Source organism: Ptychodera flava, chromosome 9 (assembly GCF_041260155.1).
Source record: "Ptychodera flava strain L36383 chromosome 9, AS_Pfla_20210202, whole genome shotgun sequence".
Classification (NCBI taxonomy): Eukaryota; Metazoa; Hemichordata; class Enteropneusta; family Ptychoderidae; genus Ptychodera; species Ptychodera flava.
The window spans coordinates 33822597-33839229 of record NC_091936.1 but is presented as its reverse complement, the minus strand read 5'-3'; the positions used below and the strand labels follow the sequence as shown (position 1 = coordinate 33839229).

The 16633-nt window shown below is 35.7% G+C and overlaps 1 protein-coding gene across 1 annotated transcript in view; it reads left to right on the top strand.

Annotated features, from left to right (window-relative positions):
• Positions 1–1207: 1207 nt before the first annotated feature.
• The window catches only part of LOC139140761 (polypeptide N-acetylgalactosaminyltransferase 1-like), a 45552-nt gene continuing 30126 nt past the window's right edge, over positions 1208–16633 (top strand). Inside the window, exon 1 of the mRNA XM_070710156.1 lies at positions 1208–1436. The gene's annotated coding sequence lies outside the window, so the exon portion shown is untranslated. The remainder of the gene's footprint in view (positions 1437–16633) is intronic.

Below are 16633 nucleotides of genomic sequence, written 5' to 3'. Positions count from 1 at the left end.
TTACAGTCTAAGGTTAACATCGGTGTTGATCTTCACGTATTCTCAAAATAATAACCTTCAACTCTGTTCAATAAAAGCGATCTGCTGACAATTCTATCGACACAGCTTGTAGCAGATACGAACGCCAATTGCAATGTTTATTATTCTTTACATGTATAAATTGTGGTAATAAATCACTTTTCGATTACTGATTGAAATATATCGAAAGGTTCCGCCATTTTGACTATAAAGTGAGAATACCTATCTTAACGCCCGCCACGCTTAGAATTATCATTATCGATAAAAGACATTTTTTTTAAAAATCAACTTAAACCACATTTTCCCTTCATCTCCAATGTATTGCATAACAGACGAAAGTGGTATAAAAGTTTACTCTTGTCATATTTGAACTATATGTCGACCGTTTCATATTTTCGCAATTTCAAAGCCTGTTTGTTGGGTTATTTTACTTCATAACTTAAAATCTCAGTTTAACATGAAAATATATGCCTTGCTGTAGTAAAAGTGTCTCCCAACTACTTTCGCGGCAACATTTCCCAAATTGGGGACGACCCAATTTACTATCGGTTATGTAAATAGGTCAAACTGCCATAGCCAACCAGGGCATACCATTCGATCACAGTCACCATAAAACTTTGTCGATACTTATTACATCCCATATGCCGATCAATTCTTGTTAAAGCAAAACTTAGTGTACAAGGTAAGTCCTATTGTGAGGTTTTCCCGACTAAAAAACAGGCACCCGAGAATTTTCGAATAGTTCACTATCTTGTCGACATTTTACGGTAGTCCACGTGTCCTGGCTGATCCCTGCCTTGTACTCTTGTTGTATTACTGTGAGCCTACTCAAAATTTGAATATTGAAACATGCCACGTCTGAGCTCAGAACTCAAGAGCTTTTAATATGATGGTAGATATAACTAAGTTAATAATTTTATGATTAGGGGCCTACATCAAATAAAGCCATCGAAAGGAAAGCTGTGATTGGTCAATTGCCACAGGGGTCTTTGAGATAACTCAACTCAATTTTCGAAATTCGCAGTTTTTAATCCAAAACAAACAACAATACCATTACGACAGTATCTAATCTTAAAAGTAATCACAGTCCCTTCAGGACTGTCTTAATTTCAAAAGTGCGCCCTCAATAGTACCTCTCAGGTAAGTCACAATTTGTCAGTCGTTTCACTTCTGGTCGTTTCACTTCTTTAGTAATCTATCACCATTCTTGGATACATATATCAAGATGGCGGAAACAGTAAACGTTTTCAGGTAGCTTAAACTTAACGTCAAGGTTTCAGCGGAAGGCTTCAGATGATTTTCAACAGAAGCGGTAACTGAAAACATCCGCATTATAAACAAGATAGGGGGTCCACCACCAGCCAGCCATCTTCCAAGTCACCGGTATCAGGATTTGCTTCAGTGGACACGTCGTATCGGTAAGTTTCCGGAATTTTTTTATCCCATTATTTTTTCCTTGGGTAAAGAGAGCTCTGTCTTCCATGCAAAGCGTCTGCTGTTCCTCTCTAAATTGATAGACTTCCGTTGTATTCGGCCGAAGTCCAAAGAGAGGAATAGGGAAATGTCACCTATGTTGTGCTGCTGTTGCATGCCGAATTACGATTCGGTAGTATGTACTGTGATACATCCGTGTGGACACTGTGCACTGACACTGTTCAGTGTATCGGTGTACGGACGTCCCGTCGTGTGGACAGACTTACCGGTATTCAGTCGTCAAAGGCATTTTGGCATATTTCAGAATGGCTTCGGAAATATGAAATATAAAATAGTACGTTGGTATGGAATGCTGCAGACAAAAGGGTGATTTGATAGTGCGTACCCCGATTAATAAAATAATGTGCATACTATTACTAGCCAAATCAATTGGCTTGCTATGAAATTACAAATTGCAATAAGCGAACCTAAAATTCCTTTCCATGTTTATGATCGTTGTGTTCCGGCTATTATCCAATGAACCACTACAGTGACAGTGCGTCCTGACACCCCGATACAGTATTCCAATGTTAAGTGAATGGCTAAGGTGAAGCCCCTGACTGAAGCCAGTGAAAGCCGTAAATGTCCTTCAATTTTTGTAGCTAGTATGCAGTAATTATCAGGCTTTGAGGTGATCCTGTGTCTTATGTTTTTCCAACATCGTGTTCATTTTCTTCTGTGAATTCAATGTCTGTGTTTAATTCACAATGGACTGCCAACCACATCCAAATATTGGGACAAAACTGTAATAAGCTTTTGTAGAGAATTTATTTGATTAATGAGTATTTTTATGCAGTGAAATGTTCCATCTGTCACGTGACCTTGTACGACTTGTCATTCTACCAAAACCCTGAAGAAGCCCTATACTATCAATGATGATATTTTATCTGTAGCATTTCATAACTTGAATGCCATCGAGTGCACTGCTTGGTTTCATATAATCACACTGAGGTCAACTCCCTGGTGTGCCTGGTAGTATCTGATATATTATTTTTCATGACGTATCATCATTTTTAATGAAAAACTTCTTGTGATTGCTTTCCCCCAATATGATTTCATCAGAATTTTTTACACCTTGAAGAATACTGATCAGATGTCACAATTGACTGATCAAAATATTTAGATTCTGAAGTTAAAATCTGCCAGACATTAGACTGATAACTGTATTATTATTACAATTGCAAAGTGCAGCAGTATTTATTTTTGTGATGTGAAAAAGTTGAAAAAATTTTCAAAGATGTATAGCCCTCTCACAGACCCGATTCATACTTCTTTTTGAGTTGCATGTACTTGATTTAAACCGTATTCTGTTTATTGACAACAGAACTCTACTTTGTCATGGGGGTCTTGAGATAAGTATTTATTTCACCGAACAACAGACACACTTTTATGAGGTATAGGGCTGTGTGATACAAGTATGATGTATATCTATATTCAACTTGCACACATAGTAAAGCTGAGCTGATAAGAAAATGAACTACACTTTCCACGAAGACAAATTTGTAAGCATATTGTGTGCTCATGGATTAAGTACTCAGCCCAGTGTGTCAAATGGTTTTTTTAGGAGCAAAGGTCAAACATATGTCAGCCACGTTTCAGTACAGTACTGGACAGAAAGATTTTATGTTACACTGATACAGTGTCCAACCATGTTGCACATTTTCTTTGGATACAAATGATCACTTTGACTAATTACTTTAAACTTCTAAAGACCTTACAGTGTTAGACCATTGTTTGAAATTAGTTTGAAGTCTGTATGTGGCGTTCGTCAGCATGCATCTATATCTCCACCGTGTTTTTATTAATGCGCAGAATGACTTTACATCTCCAGCTGTAACAGACATCTGTTGGTATTATTATGTAAGCGATGTCACAGTGGATTATGGAGCTCGTCCCACCTTGTGATCAAGACAAAACTAACCGCTGTTGAATTTGCAGTGGTATAAAATACAGCAGCATGATGTGTTTCAATTGATTTGAAAACCAGCAGAAATAATATTGATAATGCTTGTTGCGTGTACAGTTTAAAATGAAAGCAACCATGTGTGTGATGGACTAAAACACATTATGTTCTGTGATAATATTTATAGTGAAAAGCAATTGATGTATCGTCATCATACCACTGGAAACATTTAAAACTGTAAACCTCTTTTCCATTTTATCTTTGCTATTGCTATTTTTATTATAGTTGCCTATCATTAGTTCTGTGAATGACAAATGGGCTTCTGTCGATTTCATTAACGTCCATGACATACAATTTGTGAGATACACCAGTATGAGTCGCTTGCTAGTACCTGCAATATTTACACATCACTTTCCCCTTCATGATCTGTCACGTTAATAGCACCATGAGAAACAAGTACTGGGCATGTACATGGCTCTTTCTACATAACTCATTCATGTAGGGAGCTACATTGACGACTTTTGATCAATTTCAAATTATAGTATGATGGAATGTGACCTTAAATAATACAAGAAATAACACCTACACACTGTACAGTCAGACGAAAACATAGATGTGGTCATTAAGCTGGAAACTTTGCATTTCTGTGCTCTACACGAAGGAAAAGAACATAATTTTTTTGGTGCACTATGAAAGGCGAGATCACAAGGAAAAGCAGAGTTGTACGGTGATGAGTCCTGTGGGAAATATGTTTATTAAAAATGAACATCTTTATGTCCTATGCATGTGTAAACACAATCATTGAAAGTTGGCCAATAAAGTCAAGTATTAAACTATCTTTTGAACAGAGGCAAAACCACATTTGTAATTTATTTGTAGTGTGCATCGTGTCTGTTCTTAAAAAAAGTATGCTTGCTTCGCAGTATTATTCAGAGCACATCTTTCGTTCATGTACTATGAACATTGTGTAAAAGACTGGCATAGTACCATGGTCTTGATGCCCTTTTCATTTCTTCCTGGCAGCTGTTTTATACAGGTATATCATCAGTGTTCTCCACAGCTTGGAAAAACTTGAGGGGCAGTAATTTACATAACAATATATCATTTGCATATTATTTTGTTGTGCAAATGTAATCTATTGCATCGTTAGTAACATATGAATAGATTGCTCCAAAAATAGAAGGGTGTCCCACCCTTGAAAATCCCCTTGTGGATAGAACCCTGATCATGGAGGTACAAGTGCTTGTACATGTACCTCCTTTATGCAGTTAGTATCTGCAGCTCCTGTAACTTAATTAAGTCTAGTATTGCTACTAGTAAATGAATAATGAAGGTCACCATAGACTTCTGTAAGAACATACTCCAAACTCCTGAAAAAAATGCCACATAGCCTTGGTGTATAATTCCTAATTGAAATTTGAGAATCATTGATCACACTAATGCTGTTTATTGTTGCATTTCTGTATCTGATGACTTATCTTGGTGAGATCTGGTCATTATCACTGATATCAGATAGGTTATTGACATTAAGTTCATGATTAACTCCATGACTGATTACCTGGACCCTTGCAGTTGAGCTGTTGATTCGTTTTTCATAGCATACTTGACACGAGTACACTGTTGTAAAGGGAAGAATGGAAAACCTAAAATAATTAACTTTGATCTAGATTATAATGAGAACATCAATTCTGTTTTCAGCCACCGTCAATTAGTATATTAAATTCTGATATTTTTACTGTCTCTTCTAAAAAAAATTGTTTTGCATAGCTTGTACATGGAAGATGATTTGTGTAATGTCTATTTATGTGCATTGTACACTTATTGATGTAAATGAAATTAAAGGGGCAGGTGGGGTATAAAAAGGAACAAGATGGCAGCGACGTTTATTATGCACAATGCCCCCAGCCAAGCAACACAGGGAGTCAGCTCCAGAAAATCTAGCTTTTTGAGCTTGTTTCAATAAAAAGTCTGATAAACCTCTTGAATGTTGTTACAAGTTCCTTTGTTCCTTTCAGCAGAACAACTGTTGTGAAAAAGCCAAGTTCACACAAATACTGATGATTAGTGTACAGTAACTTTTAATAGATGTTTTAAAAATATTAATAGTCATATTCAGACTAGTGACATGCATACAGAATATAATGAAACCTGGGTAATGTAGTTTAACCAGCAAGTTCTTCCAACATTGAACACTTTTACAGAATAAGTTTGTAAATTTTTAACGGTAACTTTCTTGGAATACTAGATTAAATGGGTATTGTAACAATGCATACAATCTCTGAGATGTTTAATGTATTGAAGAAAGGACATTAATGTTAATTTGCAGTTGTAAAACATATTGAAAGAATTGGCAACAAATTGTCATTTAGCTTTAGCAGCACTCAGGTAGAATTTATAAACTTGCAATAACATGACTGTATAGTTTCTGTTTTTTACCAACATTACTTAAAATAAGATCACAGCTTGTAGCAAACTGAAAACCTTGATGTATACAAAGCACTTAAACTTGACTGTTTCATTTCACATCAAGCATAGATATTACACACTACTTGAGTTCATTGCTGGTTTTAGTGCCAAAAAATGTGACTAGGTCATGTTAAATATCTTCATTTGCAGTTAACTGCCCACAGATCATTATTTTGGCTAATTTTGGAAGAGAACCAGCAAACTGAGTAAATGAAGGCAGTACTTGAATGGATTTACCTGCCAAAGAACAGGACAAATATTCATGAAATCCTAGTATTCTCAAATTGAAAATTGATAAAAATTAGAAAATATGCCAAAAGTTCTTAAAATTCAGTTTTCAAAAGAATGCAATGATGAATGTAAAAGTAGTTACCTGTTGATGGCTAGGATCACAAATTGTGAACCAGAATAAATACTGACTTAACCACTTTTTAATACATTTCACTATATTTCTTGCACATCTCTGGATATACTACACATCAAATTAAGTTAAAACTCACAATAGGAGTAAGAAGTGTCATTTGATATTTCAAAACATTTTGATATTCGGATGATCGATGAGCATTAATTAAACTGTTGACTTATCATATTAATTGATAAATTGAGAAAATAGTTTGCGACTGAAAGTTCATCAAAATTTTACTGAATTCTACCCAAAAAATGTTAAATGTTATCCTTTGAAGAAAGTTTATTGATTTGCCTTTGTTAATCAGTCTTGGTATTACAGATGTAATTTGTATGCCTCAGGGAAAGAGAAACTATAATTGGAAGTTTAATTTAGAAGTCCATGGCTTTGGGTAGAAACAGACACTGCTGTTGGCCTTTGTATATTGAGAGAAAGATCTTGCTTCCAAGACTGTCACATTCGTATTGTCTATTTTTTGCAACAGGCTTGACTCACTGGCTTTTCTATGCAAATGCTTAGACATACCAGGTAGCATATATATAGCTGATATGCTGGGAGAATGCATATTGCCTGAAAGTATTTCTAATTTGACCTGATTGTAATAACACCACAACGATGCATACATGTACTAACTTCAATGTATGACGACACATCATGATTGTCTGTAATCTTCTGTGACTAAAATGAATCTGATGTACATGTGTAATATATCATCAGCTAATAGCTTTGCATACCTTTTGAACGTCGTCAGTAAGACTTCTAAATTTATGTTTCATTCCCATAGTTTTCTAATTAATCAAGAAATATGAGTATACCAGATGCGGATCAGTTTTCATTTTCCGCTCGGAGATCGCCGAACATTCCGTTCAGTTTTCCGGAATGGTCCAGACCATGTTAACGTCAAAAAGAATGCTAACAAAACAAAGTAATAAACACTTTTATCGACCTTTTCAAGTCTTGGCTCTTTATGCGGTCACACTGCAAGATCATCAGTGTGATTAAATCCAGTAGTTCTTGTCACTGACATATTTTCGGATGAAAAATGTGTTGAAACATATTTAATTAAAACTGTGTCCTAGCATACATGTATATGCTTGAAAATAAGTTATTCAAGTTTGAATGGCAAGCGGCTTTGCCGGTAGGGGATATTGATCCAAAAGTCGAATGTTGTGAAGGTATCATTTATGCTGATGACACCTTCAAAAATATGAGAAATCCAAGTTCAATGCAAATAACATGAGTATTACCGGTAAAGTTTAGTGTTGATATTTCAAAACTAAACATCCATGTTCAGACTGTTTGATAGGACATGCATGGATAATATTGAATCAAATGAAACATGAGGAAGGTAGTTTGATCAGCAAGTTCATCAAAAGGTGAGTGTACTTTAACTAAACTCAGTTGAGTAATTATGAAGTGTAACTCCTCAGGGCAAATAGGATTAATATTAATGTTCGGTTAATTGCTTCTTTTTGACATCAGCGACATGTAGATACAGTATGAATGTGCTCAACCTTTTGAGTGCTATAATATTTTCCCACCAACGTTTCAGTGTAACATTTCACCAATTTTTACTAAGTTTTCTGTAATTTTTTGGTAGTTTTGGACATAATGGACATAACTTTTTGACACTGTAATTTTTTACAAAAATTTTGGGAGAAAATCTGAAAAAAATTGTCCAGATCTGGAAAAGTTGTTAGCGTTATATTCTGCAAAGGCCAAAAAAATTTACTTTGGTGTTCAAAGAGCTAACTAAAGATCGCAATGCATGTCAATAGATCAGTGTATTCTGCAGTTGATGTCAGATGTATAAAGCTGTGAAGATTGATTAATTAGTCATTATATCAGAGATGAACTTGTTAACAGCTCAGACTGCAAGCTGCAATGGCCCCCACACATGCAACATTGACAAAATTTGTCCGCATTCAAGCAGCAGTGTTTGCTGTTGCACGTGTGCAGGTCTGTAACCAAATACAGCGCCCAAACAGCACTATTTAATTTTCCCCCCACAGTCACTGATAAATATTCATATTATGTTTCTCGGAAAATAAAGCTTGTTCATTAATTTTTTAACTGCGTGTGTGATTACGTGAATTTCTGATTTTCAGCGCTACAACTGTAGGGCAGTCTATGGAATCCAATAGTAAAAACATACCAAAAATGGGAAAAGGTCATTTCCTGAAACTTTTTATAATTTTGTTCATGTTATTCTGCTTATCAGCTGTGCCTCATTGTTCTACTTTCAAAAACATATTCAAACGTGTAGCTGTCGTATGAAACCTGTACGGTCATATTATTCATCGTTAACGAGGGCAGACTGGATGAACTAATTTTAGAAAGTGATGTGTACCTGTAACAGATGAGTAATACGCAATGAACCCTTTCACCAACATGATGTGTCCCAGTTCTATTGGTTTTTTTTGAGCCAAAGTTGGACTATATACAGGGAAATGGTGTGAAAGGGTTAAAAAACTCAGTCTACCCAAAGATAGAATGGTCTTGAAAAAGGCAAAACTATGCTGTTCTACAGTGATGAATTAACTATAACACTCAACAAGGTGAAAGAATGTGAAAGACCAGTAATTTATCATGTATGCCTGACTGGTAATTGAGCTGTTGTAAAGATTATTGTCGCCTGCACCCCCCTCCACAGAAAATAGTAGATCCTTCCAAAGTCAATGGACAACACAGCAAGGAGGTAGGACTGAGGGAATGTACAATGCTGTATGTAATCTCTGCTCCAGCTGTTTTCATGTCATTGAAAGGCTGAACTGTGTGTGCCATGAAAGGATGAATATGTGACAGGTTGGTCGTACCATGTGCTGTGAAAAGAGATTCTACATGCAGTATATCACGGCTTACTGTTTAGTTTATGTCAGTAACATTTTGACCGTAAAATTTGATGTGGGGAAAAAACCAGCCAGGGTTTTATGACTTCTGCGTGGAGATTGAAACACCTGGTCTTAAAATGTAATTGTTTTCTGATAAAACTATTATGAGAGAATGCAACAAGCAGAGCCAATCTGTGTATTTAATGGAAACTTTCATAAGTCACTTGATTGTACTCCTGAAATGGGAGTGAACTTGGCAATGTAATATTACAATAGTCAGCCCACTCCCCCCCAAAAAAACAAAACAAAACACAAAACAAAAAAAAACAAACAGACAAAACAAAACAAAAAAACCTACAAAACCCACACATTCATATAGGCCAATATTATAAAAATGCTGACTGTATACTTCTTAGGAAATTTTTCTCAGTATTCCCGTGACACTGTTACAGTAAATATAAACAGCACATGTTGGCTATGTTTAGGAATGAACTGATCACAGTTTAGTTTTGCGTTATATGACAAGTTTGAACTGTTAAGACTGAACTATACCGGGCCATGGGTAATAGTACAATTCAACTTTATCTTCAGGGGTATGTAGAAGGTAAGGTTTTCACATGTAAGCACTGATTGCTACCATTGTGACCTTGCTTTCTACTGGTGTTATTGAACAGATCTTCTTCATACACATGTAATATGATATGATATGGTATATGATATAATTAAGCATTATATCATACCAGTATATTGATGGCGCAAATACAGTGATCTGATTGGTCGAGACGCAAAAAGAACCGTGGTATATTCGTGATATACCACGGCTGGAATACATGCGAGCTTTCAGCTTGAGCAAAAATCCGTTTTTGACGTTCCACAACAGAATTTCAATATACTGTTATGATATAATAACAATAAATCACATTGCTTAAATATATATAATCATATGTAGAATACATGTATAATATAATATAATAATGTAGCTATAGATTTGGGGCCTAACTAAAATGCTAAAATGCTGATACTGATAACAATTCTGTCAATTGAATCAAATAGTGCAACAGAAGTATGTGAATTTCTGAGAGAACCACAATCGCGACTTTATTACTGACATGTAAACGAAATTATGTACTATAGCATACAGTATGGGCAGTGAAAGTGGTAAACACAGTTGTGTTCAAAGTGGAAATATTTATCTATTCATGGTTATTTGCCAATTCTGTGAAAACATTGGTGTGTGAAATTGCCATTTTACAATGTTCAGAAGCAATTGTTTTCAGAATTTGTAAGTCATCACATGATTGCGTTTGAAATCTCAACAGCTGTTTTTTTAGAATTTAATTGTATTCAAGTTATTCAATTACCGTATTGCTTTGGTATCCCATGAATATATTTTGTGGTTTGCTTGTGTAGGGTGAATGGCCTTACTTTGGTCAATGGCAGTGAATGGATTGAGAGCAATAAGAACTGATTCTCAGCATCAAGCAGATTGAAATAAAAAAAAATCTCTCAAGATTATTGAAATGCAGAAACATCAATTTCGGCCTGTTATTTCCAAGTGATTTTTGTCTCGAGATGACTTTGGAATGACTTCAGAATGTTTTCTCATACTGGACATTTGCAGACTTATTCAATGTTTTTTATCCTATCACCCCTGATACCCAGTGCAAAGGTCTGAACTCTACGAGATGAGTATTAGGTGAGACTAAAGTGATATTGAAAGGAGTGGAGACAGGTGGTATAGAAAGTTTAAAAGTAGCAGCAAGTGAGCATGCTGTGTGTGCATGCCTCTAGGTTACTGCATGTAGACAAATATCTCGTTTGAAATGCAGCATTTGACTTTTAGCTGTAGTCAGCATATAACAGATACTATCACATGTATGGAACGGCTGTACTTTATATAGATGTATGAAACATTCAAAATTTAATCCAGAGTTTTTCAGATATTTGCCCAAATTTTGATGAAAAACTGTAGCCAATGGAATTTGATGTCCATGTGGTCCAAAATTATAAAAAAATTACAGAAAAATTCATAAAAACTGGTAAAATGTTGCAGTAAAATTTTGGTGGGAAAAACTAACTGCACTCAAAGCGTTAATAGTATTTAAAAGATAGCTGACCAAAACCAGTAACAAATGACAACTATCTTCGGTGATGAGGCCAACAGTGTTGCCCAAAGTCGAGATATTGTGGTGAGGAAAACATTGCCCATGTATTTACTCTCTGTACAAATATGGCAGGCAAAACCTTGGCTTACATCAATGCAGTTATTTCATTTATGACTTCAGGTTTCCTATTAATAAGGTTGATGTCAGTCCACAGTATTATCTGTCCATCTACATGTAGACGAGGATTTGTGGTTTATTACCAATGTCTACAAAGTCATGCTCTACTGTATATGGGCAAGTTCTCCCACTCTTTGAAGTGGGTGCTATGGATCTGGCTGCCTGCTGAATTTTATAGGTTCCCATATCAACTGCATGATGGTTTTCAACCACAGCATACGGGCTTAATGTGCAGCATCTCAGAAGCTGTTATCCAATTGGTTGGCTGAATCTTTACCATAACACATCAGCAGCAGCATACCAGTACATAGCCCTGTGCTGCAGTTGCACCTAAGGGAAGTAAAGTCCAGAATCGTAGACATAACATGGCCGGTCAAGAGGTGAATACCTGACCTTTTGAGGTCAAAGGTGGAGAATGTATTTCCAGTACCAATAATACACACCAGTGGGGACATTGACTTCGTAGATCAGAATCTGAGGAAGCTTTTGGAGCAAAATTAAGTAAGTTGGCAATTGTAATGCTTAATTGTCCTCAAAGGGGATTCGTACTGTACTGTCGCTATAAGGAGTGCATCTCTTGTTCATTTCTGGTCTGGAATATCTGCTTAAGATGCAAAGTGTCACATGTGTTGATAGATCTATGTCAGCCTAGCACTTTCTCTCCTATTCTACATGCACTTTACCCTAAAAGAGCTAAAGTGTCAATTTTGTCGGTGAAATTTGAAAAATGTGAAGCCAAGTATTCATATGCTGGACCCTGCAAAGTCTAGACACTCGGTATATTTTTGTATCAGGTCAAACCTCATTGAAAAAAAAATTACTTTATTTTTAGCCGGTAAAATGATTTGTAAGATTTGTATAGCAGAAAATAACTTTTTAAGTGTTGCCTTTTGCGGGTTCTGAAGATGTTCTGTTTGTGTGAGCCATAATGACTTTATGTAAATGATTTAGTCCGTTGAACTTCATCGCATTTGTACAGTACTGCTAGAAAATACAAATTTACATATGCACCAGAAAGTGCCACACATTGTAGTCATACTTGCATGTCTGTGCATTCACTGTAAAGCCGGCTGTCCGTGAAATTACCTCACATATCCTTCTCTTTGACAATAACTTTCCTGGGGTATTCAGTGTCGCATTGGCATGAAGCATTGCGTGGAGTACATTGACCTTTTGCATATCCGTTGGTTTGAATTCTGTTAGCCATTGTCCTTTCTCAGAATTTATGGAATGAAAACAGTGTCACTTTTTACAGCATTTTGAAAACTGAAACTGTAAGTCAGTTGAAAGTGACTAATTTTTTATGACTGTTCCCAATAGGATATGAAAATTGATATTGCTGATGGAATCATTCAGGTTGATGGATACAAAAAATGTGTTCTTATTAACTGAACGTGAATGTATCACAAATAAAAATTGATAAACTTGTGTCATTTTACCTTAATCATCACTCATTTGCCAATTTCATATATGATATCTCAGTGTAATCTGTCTGCTGTGCATGCAATTAGTGATGCTATAGATCTTCATGTACATAGTGCATGTATGCTTGTTTGTGTCAAGAATGAACAATTGTCAGTGTCTTATGGCACACACTTTGAGTAAAACGGTAACACCTAGACCACATTCACAAATACTGGTGAGAGGGGTGTCTGGAGAATTAGGGGGGGATTTGAAAATTCTGGGGGTAGTAGAGGGGGATTTATAGGTTTTGCTGTAGAGGGGTGATCGTAAACTACTTTTGTTCCCTAACTTTTATCTCCCCCCCCCCCCCCCCCCCCCCCCCCCACACACACACACACACACTAGTATAATTTGTGAATGCAGCTTTAATTCTATCCTGGGACATTTGTATATGAATGCATTCACGTACCAAGGAGAATTGGTGTATGCTGTGAGCCAATCTTACACACCCTCTGACCCAAGAGTCTTCTTTGTGATTGAAGAAAGTATTACTAGTACATGTTTTAGTATGAAGCTGTCTCAAGGAAATTTCAAGAACTTCTTTAAATTGATTCAAGGAGTTTAGAATTTGATGGCATGCAGAAGAGTAACCAGGAAGGAAGACTGATGGAAATATGTTGGGATCCTGCTCAATGGCCAGAATGGCAAAATCCAGGGGGGGAAATCTAAAAGCCAAAGAGGAGATGAAGAACAGTCTATTAAAATGATATTCTGCAGGGATTGCATATCAAGCTTCCACACAGTACTGTGTAACAATGATGTATTGTAAGCAGGTTCTGTGCTGATATCATAAATATGCTTTGAAGGAAGCGCCTTCAGAGATTTACTATTAATTCTTGATATGTGATTTAATATTAATAATTGATTAATCTTCTGGATGCCCTTGGTCATGTTCTTTCTGTTATGCATAGGCTTTGCATGAATCAGTCGTCATGGTTACGGCTGATAGGGAAATGCATCAAATGGTAAAATATAGAGGATTGCAAATATTCCCAGCACTCGTACATGTATGTCAGCGATTTGAAAGGTGACAAGTTGCTGCTTTTTGGCATTTTTATGTTGATAAAAAAGAAAGGAATTCATGAAATCAACTGGTTTATGTGGTGTTGTCATGAGGTGTAGCTTTGACAGCTCATATACATATAATCTGGTACACATCATCATTGTCCGACTTTGTTTGTCTGTAATGGTCAGCTGAAGGCTTCGTGACCATATGTCTTTGTATTGAGGAATAAAGTAAGTACATGTGTGCTGCTTTACCTGTCTACCCCTCTTGCTACTCTAGTGGTCCAGCTTTGCAACATAGAACAATTGGACTGTAACAAATTTGGTTGGGAAAGGGTAAAGGCATCAGCACTCCAGAGGGAAAACTTAACAGTCCATTTATCTTACATATACTTGTAATTCATATGCATGTGTGGTACTCCTTTGCTACTCCTTTGTAACTTGTAAGACAACTGGGTCATACCAAATTTGGTTTGGAAAGGGTAGAGGCAAGGCACCAATACCGCACACACACTTGATATTACAATGCATGTGTTAGTTCTGAAATACATGTACAGTATATTCACATGGTTTGCATAAAATCAATCAACAGTAACATGAACAGAGTTTTCTTCAGGCTACTTGAGGTCATTAGGTCATAAAACCAATTTACCATGAAGCTAGGGTGCCTTTCAGCCTTACAAATCTCATCCACCATCTCTTAGTAATCTGTCCTTACTTGCTTACTCAGAAACATTTATCAGGGCAGATTGTAACAGAATTACGTTAACGGTAAAAGGTACAATTTATGCTGCAGCCCATGTGTCCCAGCTTCCATTCTGCTTCAATAATTGGTTGATTGAAATATGCCTGTACATGTATATAATGGATGATTATGGATGACAAAAACTGGAGGATAAAATGAAATTTTTTTTCACATATTTGGGCTAATCATTTTGCTTGCATAGGCTCAGAACTATAGGTACATGTATATCATGCTAGTCTAGGACCTCAGTGCAGTGATTTTGTGCACCAAGTGATAGATAGATCAGATTGTACACTGATGTAAAACCTGTGAAACAGTGATCACCAAACATTTGAGCAATACCGGTATCGTTCTTTATATCAGCTTGTTAACCCCAACAACATCCACAGCTGTAAGCTACTGATCTTTGAAATCAAATCTCTTTGAACTGTCATTAAATGTGATTAAACTACATGTACATGTACACATTCATACATATGCATGTACACATTCATACATACAAGTGGTGATTAACTTCTGTCATCAGTGACTTTGTATACATAGGTATCAACAGTAGAAAGAAAATGACGTTTTGTGAGTGCGGATTAATAACAGAGCGCCAGTTTTCAGTGATGTTATACGTGTATAAGATTAAGAGCTTGTAGACTTAAAACAGATAGATACCTCTGCAAAGCATTTCTGTAAGTACATTTATTACTAAAACATTTAATGTCGCTTCAACACAACATTTCCAAGTGTCTACTTCACCTCTAAGACTATTAGATAAATTACAATGTATATGTACATGTACACTGCCAAAAGCTGATGTGATCAGATGTGTTAGAGATGTGCTATTCTGTGTTGTGCAGACATGATAATGTGATGTAGGGAAGACCTGTTTTACTTTGTTGTTATCTAATTTAAAGGTAGATATATGAACACAGTTTTAGATTAAATCAAGGTATTAATTGTCGTGAACAATTCAGCAGATAGACAATTTAAGAAATTTGCAATCTTTGTGGTGTGATTTTTTTCGTGATTATTCTTTACATTAAAGTCTTTGCCAAGATGTTGAGGATTCCTTCAATATGTAAACTTAGTTATGTGTCTGATATAGTCATCTCATAATTTTAACTTTTTGCATTTCACGGGGTTTATTCTGCTGTATTTACTTAATAATTAAGGTAGTATGTGCCTCGAAAGTGAAAGATTTTAACTTTTGCTCAAACTTTCTTCAGTCAAACTTTTAACCATCCTAACTCTTACAAAATAAAAATTAAAAATCAGGGGTCACTGTGCAAAGTTTGGCAAGTACGTTACTATACAGAAACAAACTGCATAACATTTACTGATATTTGAAATTAAAATTGCCACTTTCCCAGTGTTAACTCTATGGGGAAATATTAAATTTTTGGTTTTCAAGAAACTTTGACAGTTAAAATTTTTCTCACTCCAAGAATCATGAACATTTAAATAGTTGTTTACTGTTTATGGACATCAAGAACTAATTAAACATTTCAAAAAATAGGCAAGTTTTTGATAGGAAATCAAAAAAAATATCAAAACATTACATAATGCAAATTTTACACTATTAAATTGAGCAAAACTGAACATGCTTCCATATACATTGTGTATCTGACCTTATATAGTGGACCAACAATTCTTGAGTTTTTTAATTTTTATTGTTTCTCTTTTTCTGAGCCCATTTTCGTATTTGAAATCTTAGCTTTTCATTGAACAAATTCCCATCCACAACCAATGATGCATCTTTATACCTGAGGTAATACATACTTGCAGGTTTTTAAGTTGACCAACATATTTGTACTTACATGCAGACATTTATAACATATACACATGTACTGACCCTAACCCTAACCCTAACCGTAAAGAGGCACATTTAGTTGCCAATATTGCAGATGTACATACACTGCCATGTACATAGTACATGTAACATCTAGAAGCTAGTAAAATAAAAATGAAAAAACTAAAGTAATGGACAATAAGTTTGTTGAATTTTAATACTCTCACATTTTTATAACACGTGTCAGACGCATGTACAAT